Raw genomic sequence first — 9145 nt, 5'->3', positions numbered from 1 at the left:
AAACCCTCAGCTTTCCCGACACAAAAGTCGGCGCTAATTGGAGCTTATTTTCCTCAAAAGATTTTAAAGCAGCTGAATGTTTTCACACATTTGTAAAGGGTACGAAGAGCATGTATGAAGATCTATCACTCTTTCTTCTGTTTGCAGATATGCTGCAGACAGGCGTGTGGGGCACTTGGGGGCGGTGGGGAGGGCTTCCTGGAAGGTGAGGGACATGAAGCCCTGGCCTGATGGATGAAATAGGACTTACGCAGGCTAACGGGATGGGACGGGACGGGACGGGGATGGGGGGAGGCACGGACCCCCGTGTCCACGGGGCTCTGAAACCAGAGTGTAAGAGCAGCGGGTTGCCAGAGACTAGGGAAGGAGCAGGGTCAGGGGGACCAGGGAGTCTTTGATTCAATCCATAGACTTTTGCAAAGTGAGGGAGGATCTAAGCCACATTTCAGAAAGCCAGATCTGGCAGTGTTTGTGTACAGGGAGTTGGGGGGCGGGAGGGGGGCAGAGAAACTGCTGGTAGACCATCTTTCCCTTTAGAATTCTTCCGTATTTAATAATAGACTGAATAACCCCGATGGCCCCAAGAAAGGGTGAACAAGATGATTAAATGTAACCAACATTTATTGAACACTTACGTACACAAAGCAAGAGAAAATGGTAGATGCTTGTTAGAAGCAGATATTCCTGATTCTGGTTTTAAGCCATCCCTGAATCGAAGAAATCCAAACTAAACAGAACACTAAGGAATTATTCCACTTCAAACGCCTGCCAATTTCCTCAAGATGCCGCTTGTGACAGATATAACTATATTCCAGGAAAGTACTTTCCCCTTTTCTCTGCAGACTCTGCAGACTTCAACATAAATAAGACAGGCCCCACTTTGTTTAGATAAATTTTTATGAAGGTATTAATCCTGAGCTTAGTATATATTTCACTGTCAATGAAAAATTCACCTCAATTTAATTTTCTTAAAAAATGAAAATTTAAAACAACTTACCAGGCTCTTTAATGCAACCCAAGAAGTAACTCATGTTTTTGATGACTTGAAACTCATTCCAAACTCAACTGGGTCTTCAGACTTTTAATTTAGGAGTTGAGGAAAAGACTAAAATCTTCTGGAAGAAATCAGAATAAAGTTCCCAGGACATATTAGGAAGTTTTTTGGTACAGGTTACACACTAGAACATAATACTTAAGTCATATCATGTAAGATGGCTCTCTGTGTATGAAATGTGCATTTTTGTGTTAATTTCATGCCAGAGTTTACCTATATAAAATCAAAACATATGAGTACCAGTTCTGAAGAGCTTCAGGCCAGGTCAGGCTTTGGGGATGTGCAGCAGTGTGTGTGTGTGTGTGTGTGCGCGCGCACATGCGTGTGTGCGTGTGTGCACGTGCGCACAGGGGTGAAGGAACAAACACAGCAGTAAAACCAAGAAATTCAGTCACTGGGAGAAGACTGAGTTTGGATGAGATATTTGAGCTGGGTCTTGAGGGCAGGTGTGCCGGCCAGTCTGATCCCTGACAAGGGAATCGCTCACGCGAAGACCCAAAGTACTACTAACGGGCAGGGCCCATTCTGGAACCACCGTGGCTCCCGTGGCTGCACATAAAGTGTGCGTGAGATGTATGCTGAGCCCTGGCCTTTGGACTTGACCTTGCGGGCCACTGAAAGCCAGTGGACGTGCCTCAAGGGAGGGCTTGTTCCTGGTTGAGAATGACCTGCTGCTTCTTGTTCGCAGAGGATGCAGAGGAAGGCTTGGCTCCAGCCACCTCCCTCCATGGAGCAGCTGGCCTGCAAGGGAGCTCCCATCCAAGAAAGGTGGTGGGTGACCCGTGCATGACCTCCCTGGAGGCTGCCTGTGTCCAGCGTGTGCCCTCCATCACCACGCCTGGACCTCAGGGAGCCTCCCAGTTACATTTTGTAAATACTGCGTCAGACGTGGCAACTAGAAGATTTGTATGTTCCCTCAAGGATTGAAAATTGACTGATTGCCATAAAAATCACATTTCCCTAAGCACTTTTTTGAAAAATGCATGAACTTATGGGAAAACCAGTACAATGAATATGTGTTTCACCTAGGTTCATGTGTGTGTATGGATGTGTGCGGGTGTACATATAGGTATTTTTCTCTGCATCATGGAAAGTTAGCTGCACACACTTAACCCTAAATGCCTCTGTGCATCTCTCTTAGGAACAGGGACACCAGCCCCCATGATGACAACAGCCATGGACATTTAACACAGAAGCCATTCTAGCACCTAATATGCAGTTCCCATTGAAACTCCTTTAATTTGTCCCCAAAATGTCCTTCATGGCCTTTTCCTTTTAAATCCAGAATCCAAGTAAGGATCAGGCGTTCTGCTGGGTTGTCAAGCCTCTTTGGTCTCCTTTAATCCAGAACAATCCCTGCCTTTGTCTTTTCTGACATTGACGCGTCTCACAGAAGGTCCCCACAGTCTGGACTCCTCTGATGGTTTCCTTATGATTAGATTCGGGTTAGATGTTTTTGGCAACAGTGCACATTGTGTTTCCCACTGGGCCCCATCAGGAACCGCATAACCTAGGCTGTCTCGCCTTATTGGCCAAGGCTGGTAACTTGGTCTAAGCGGGGTCGGCCAGATCTCTTCATGGTGAAGGCACACTTCCCCCTTTATACCGAATAGAATGGAAATCAGCTTCCTCTTTATAATGTGTGGAGTGGCACTCTGAGACGATGAGAATGTTCTGTTTCCTGACAACCTTTCCCCCATGGCTTTCAAATCCAATAATGATCTCTGCCTGCATCAAGGACTGGTTGCAGCGTGGTTATTTTCCAGCTAGCTCATCCCTTCTACGCTTGCTGCCTGGTTTTTTTTTTGTTTTTTTTTTGTTTTTTTTGCGGTACGCGGTCCTCTCACTGTTGTGGCCTCTCCCATTGCGGAGCACAGGCTCCGGACGCTCACGGGCCCAGCCGCTCCGCGGCATGTGGGTTCTTCCCGGACCGGGGCACGAACCCGCGCCCCCTGCATTGGCAGGCGGACTCCCAACCACTGCGCCACCAGGGAAGCCCTGCCTGGTACTCTTGAGTAAAGAAGCCCATCACCTGTGGAGGTCTAGGGCCAAAATGAAAATGCGGAGCCTCTTTTTCAAGATGGTGACAGAAGAGCATTGAACCCAAGACAGGGCCTGGGCGACTGCAGTGGCTGCAAGCCCAGGATGCCGGCCTTTCCCCCACTGAGGACATACGTAAGTGGGTATCTTTCAGCGTCTCTGCTCCAAGCGTCCCCACTTAGGCCGATGAGAGCCCAGCAGGCAGGCTCCTGTGTCTTTTTCCCATGTCCCTATCGGTTTTTGTGTACTTCTGTCCTTTCTGGAACAATAAGATGACCCCCGGGCTCACAGTGTCCCTTCCTTGCCCCACATCTACAGCCAGCCACTTCCAAGGAACCCTGTTTCCTTTTGGTTGGGGGAATGGCTGGTAAGAAAGTAAGAGCTTCCTATGGAGAAACCCAGAACTGCATTCCAGGTGTGCTCACAGCTCCTTGGGTGTCACCGCTCCCAATCCTTCTAGAGGACAGCAGTAGAATTTGTTTTATAGGGACACTCAGTTGTTCTTTCCTACAACTCTCGCCAAATAGCGTCCACTCCTGACAACAAACCTACCGCATCAAGCTTCCTTCCTCCCCTCCTTCCTTCCTTCCTTCTTTCTTTCCTCCCTCCCTCCCTCCCTCCCTCCTTCCTTTCTTCCTTCATGTTCTTAGAATGTATCCCACTGAGATCTTCAAAGTTTACTTCGTGTCTGTGTGGTCTGTCTATCTGACGTCCATCTAGATTCCTGTTTCTATTTGTATTCAACATAAGGGTTTGCTGGGTCAACTGAAGTAAAAACGCACAACGTGAGAGCCGTGCGTTCAGTTCTATTTGGGGACTCACTGAGGACTCTAGCCCAGGAGCTCTGAGGAACTGCTCCAAAGAGGTGGGGCGGGGGGAGGTGTCAGTATATATGTGATATTGGAGAAGGGGTAGGTGCTATCAAGCACACGTCTTGGTAGAAGGTTACTATTAGTCACGAGGAACAGATACCTCAGTTCAAGATTTCAGCACTTTTCTAAGTATGGGAAGATACAAGAATCTAGGTTCATGAAATTTTCTCCTGAAAAGATCTAACTATCTGAGGGCCTGTTCTCCTTGTTTTCCCAGAGCACAGAGGGCCTCATTCCTGATCTCCACCCTGAATTCCTTTCAGGGTATATGGTAGGTAGAACTGGATGACGGGCAACATTCTTTGTTTTACAGCTGTTTTGTAGTTTTTTTTACATTTTCAGTTTTTGAACACGTAAAACATTTGTACGGTTCAAGAGATGAAGCTGTAAAAAGGAACGCTCAGAGAAATCTCCTGTCCCACCCCTTTCCGCATTCTCCCACAGTAACCATTTTTATTACTTTTTAGTTTATCTTTCTTGTTTCCTTTGGAAAAAAAAAAAAGATGATATATATTCACGGATCTTACACAAAAGACAGCATATTGCATGTCATCTTCTGCGCTTTGCTTTAAAAGCACATTCTGTAGTCTCATCTCAAGTCCTGTGTTTGTTTTTAACCTTCCAGGATCAGTGGGACGACAGAATGTGTTAATAAAAACGTTACTAGTGGAATCATTTACGAACAACAAAAAGCATGCCTTCTTAGCATCAGTTTTCGGGGCTTCTCGATAAAATGAGGGCTGAATGAGTTGCTCTCGGAGCCCCCTGGCCGTGCTAGCAGCCTAAATGATTCTCCCAGGAAGGGGAGAGTGTCAGATAGTAATGACCCTCATGTCTCGGGAACTAAATTTCTATTTACTTCTCAACACCTGCAAAATTATTTTTGTGGTTGTAAAAGTTTTCAAGGGCATATTGAAGACCTGGAGCCTGGGGATGGGGTGGCTGAAGGAAGTAAGAGAGAAATCATTAACAGACCAAACGTGGTTCCACATTCCTTGAAGCAAACTCAGCCTATAAAATGGAGATGTATAGGAAAGCGAAACGAGGGGTCCGTGTTTATTTTGATCAAGAAATCGTTTCTTTAGGAAAAGCTTCCCTTATAGGATCCTCTGAAGTAGTAGGCTTCTCGAGTGCCTTGAAAATGACTCAGTCTTCAAAAACCTGAGTCACATTTTTTTTGCAGAAACACTCTCGTGTAAAGGAACACGTCTATCTTAGTATCTAAATGTGGATCTCTTCAAAAGTAAAGACGAATCCGAATCTGTTGCTGATGATTTTGGTAGAGCTGAGCAGTGTGGAGGTGAGGCTGGGGGAGGGAAAAATTCACCAGAAATCGTTGGGTTTTTTTTTTTTTTTAAGGCCCATGAGAAGGAAATTCAGTATTTTTTTCTCACTGATTCTGGAAGGCTCCACATTTTGGGCCGGTTCCTAGTCATGGATGGGAAGCACAAAGATGCAGCAACCTTGCACGTATTACCATGCAGGTTAAAATGCTAGGTTTGAAATCAGATCACTTATCCCTTCTCGGTGATTTACGAAACTTGAGTGACATTATAACCCAAACAGAGTAAAACGCATTCCAATCAGGTCTGTGGTTCTCCTAACATCTTCATAAATTCAGTAACACTTAAACATCACCTATGAGAACCATAAAAAGACATTCTGAAGGCTTCTTCTTAAAACGTTGGGAACATGTAGTAAGTACGCACTATAAAGTACTGTTTTTAAAACATGATTGATTTGTGACATTATAAATTCAGCAGCACGTGAAACCAAGTTGTGTATATACCAAGAGTTCCCCTCTTTTTTTTCCCTTTCCTTTAAATGAGAGGCTACTCTCTATCCTCCAGTACTCCTGGGACCATAGAACAGGGAGAGGAGAGGTGGGCGGGGTACAGTGTCAGGCGCGGGGGGCTGCGGCAGTCCGAGGGGAAGGAGTGACAGGGCTGCATGGCAGCCAGCTCTGGCACTTAGCAAGTCAGGGTGCATGATCTGCTGTGTGTCTGCACCTTCGCCGGGGACTTTCGCCTGCCGCTGTTGTGCAAAAACACACGACGGGTGCCTCCACAAGGCAGGACGTTAAGTGTTGAAGTCCTGTGTAAATTTAATTATTAGCATGAACTGAAGGTACTGTCATCGTTTAACTCAGCCGACCTTTTAAATGGATAACCAACCTTGAGGCTTAATTGGATTTAAAAAAATCAATTTCTAGCCACTGCCTATCGTGGAAATGAAGCGCTACATTCTCAGGCAACTGTAAAATCAGTTCTGCTCGAGACTGTTTTTTATTATTTACAACGTCAACATGACACGATCCATCTTGGTCAGCGTTTTATGCAGACGTACACCTTTTATGCGGACAACCGCAGATGGACACGTACGCACACCGAGGCATATCACAAAAGCAGCGTTACTGTCTGCTGGGCGGCAGCCTTAGTCATCGGCAGCCAGCTCTTCACACCAATTACACGAAAAACTGAGCTCGGGGTAATGACATACCGCTGTTGGCAAATCTCTCTTAGCCTCAGTCTGCTCTAATCTTTGTAATAAGAAAAAAAAAAAATCCTTGAGGAAGCTTTTACCAAATCACATCTTGACCATTAAATCTTTCTGGAAGAAGGTCATTTAATTTTATGGAAAGAAATGAACAATGAAAAGGGCATAAGCAGGAACAGTACTGGTCTGGAAATTGGGAAGTCGAAGATTCTAGTTCCCGCCGTGCGTTCCACTAGTCTCGTGACCCTGGCAAACCCTCTGTCGGCTCTCAGTTTCCCCATCTGGAAAAGGGGGAGGTTTGGCGGGGAGAAGGGGGGCTGCTCTATTTCCCTAACAGCTGATGAAAATGGAGGTCTATTATGGTGCCGAATCAGAACACCAAGTTAAAAAAAAAAACAAACAAAAACAACCATTTGATTCCCTCAGCACTTCCTCTGAGCAAAAGAGATCAAATGATGCAAACCAGAGCCCTTCTGCTTCCATTACAACAATTACAAAATGAGAGAAACAGTGATTCCTAAGGGCGGAATTTGGACAATTAGCTAAAAAGCAATTTTAGCATAACAGTTGACAAACAGAGATCACTAAACCCAGTGGTCTAGCTTAACTAAGCCCGATTTACATGTGCACCGCACTGAGTGGAGTCTCACTTAAATGGTCCATTTTAGCCAGATTGCAGAGCTGAAACGGGGGCCCACACAATTATCTTAAACATTCAGGGCAGGCCAGAGAGCTCATTTGGACAATTGGACAAACGGTTATTTTCTTTTGCCTCAACTGACCAGATAATTGTACACAAATCCCTGCCATTTGATGCTGTGGAATGTCCCTTTGTGTTGGAAGAAGACCCAGCCACGGACCCGTAGACCGCCGTGGGGGTGGTGCGGAGTCGGGGGACGGGATGCGCGCGGCACACGGCTGATGCCCACCGTCCGACTCCAAGTCCTGAATCGGAGACACCTTCGGACGAGCAGAGGCTCTACACTCCCGCACCAGCACCCTCATTAGTTCTAACACCCATCATTTCGAAGGGGGTTGTTGTCTCCCAATTTAAAAACAAAACTAAACAAAAACATCAGGCAGCAGGGTTCGAGGTGGCACCTGGGTGGTGGAGGGAACGTGGAGAGAGGAAACGAGGAGTTTTTAAAGGGCTCACACACACAGGGATCTACACCTCGGGCCCACACGTCCACGTGCGCACAGCGCTGAGTTTCAGAGTGTAGCTAACATCAAACAAACCGAGTGTGCCCCTCTACATCTTAGGAGGAGAGGACACTTAGGATTACCAGCCGATAAATTAGCACCATCCCATCCTCCCTACACCCGACTAATAAGTGTCCGATCTGTGGAGACAGCGAGCCAGTTTCTCTGCATGGGTCCCACATTTGACTAGAACAGGGGGTCCTGATGACCAGAGTTAATAAGCCAGCAAGTAGAGAAACACGCTACCCAATAAATGCAGAAGCAGATGATGGCAGGCTGGGTGAGTCGTTCTGCTGTGGCTACACAGGTGTGACGGACAAACCAGGAGGGATTCTAGGCTGCTCCGACTCCAGGTTACCATCACAGCTCTGAGAAGGCGCTCAGGACACTGACAGGGGCAACTACTCGCAGCCTGTCCTCCTACCGTCAGTGTGTGTCCCTGAGAGGAACCACCCAACGGCCCACACGCGACACAGTCACGCCTGAGGGTCGGCACCCAAGGAGCTCTCTGCCCAGCAGGCAGTGTTTCCAATCACTGTACCTGCGCGTACCTGGAGCACCACCTCAAGAGAAGGCCACCAAAACCTCAGCGGGAACACGACCCACGAGGCTACCGCTCAAGGAACACACACGTCCGGCAGAGCCCACGCGTGTGGCCGCTTCTACCGTGGCCCCATCAGGATGGAGCGTTTCTTCGGTGTGTATCCTCGGAGAGTGGACTTGATCGTGGACAGAGCCAATGGCTGATAAGCAAGCTGGGGGGCTGTGGTTCTAGTCCAAAGACAAGGTGAGCGCACAGGAAGAGGAGGCTGCTTCGTCCGTGGGGATCAGCGGGCTCCAAAGACACCGTGTTGCCTGGGGCACCAGCGACCTCCAAGGACTGAATGCCTGGCGCCCAAGGAGACCGCCTGCAGAGTCAGCTCCCGCTTCCATGTGTGCGGACCCTGGGGTGTAGCTAAGAAGACACACGCCCGGCGCGCCCCGATGGCATCTCTCGCCAGGCATACACGGGTGAGAGTCAGCGATGAGTTAACAGAGAACCATCCCGGCCTTGGAGGAGCCCAGGACGTTCGAGGGGAAATACGGTCCTGGCTTTGAGTTCGACTGGCAAACACCACCTCTGAAATTTTCGGATTAATAGGATGGGAAACGTTCAAAGTCATTTAGAAGTTCAAGTCTCCCGGAGCCCTTGTGTACGAATTACTTCTCAAAAAGGCACACGTAACTACGGTTTTATCTAAGATCTCCAGTGTTTCTTGGTATGTATAGAAAGCATACATTTTCATAAGGAAAGTAATTATCTGTCTTTTTGTATAGTGGATAGCAAATCGATTGGTCCCCTTGAAAGCATCCATTAGACAGAAAGATGGACTCTCAGACACTGAGACAAAGGCCTCGGCACAAAACAAACAGTCATCAGCCCAAACGATCACAGAACAGGCCAGGCTCTCCCGAAACACAGACGCACATGAAGAAAACA

This window comes from Globicephala melas, chromosome 15 (assembly GCF_963455315.2).
Source record: "Globicephala melas chromosome 15, mGloMel1.2, whole genome shotgun sequence".
Taxonomy (NCBI): domain Eukaryota; kingdom Metazoa; phylum Chordata; class Mammalia; order Artiodactyla; family Delphinidae; genus Globicephala; species Globicephala melas.
The sequence above is the reverse complement of the archived record's forward strand: the minus strand, read 5'-3'. Positions refer to the sequence as shown.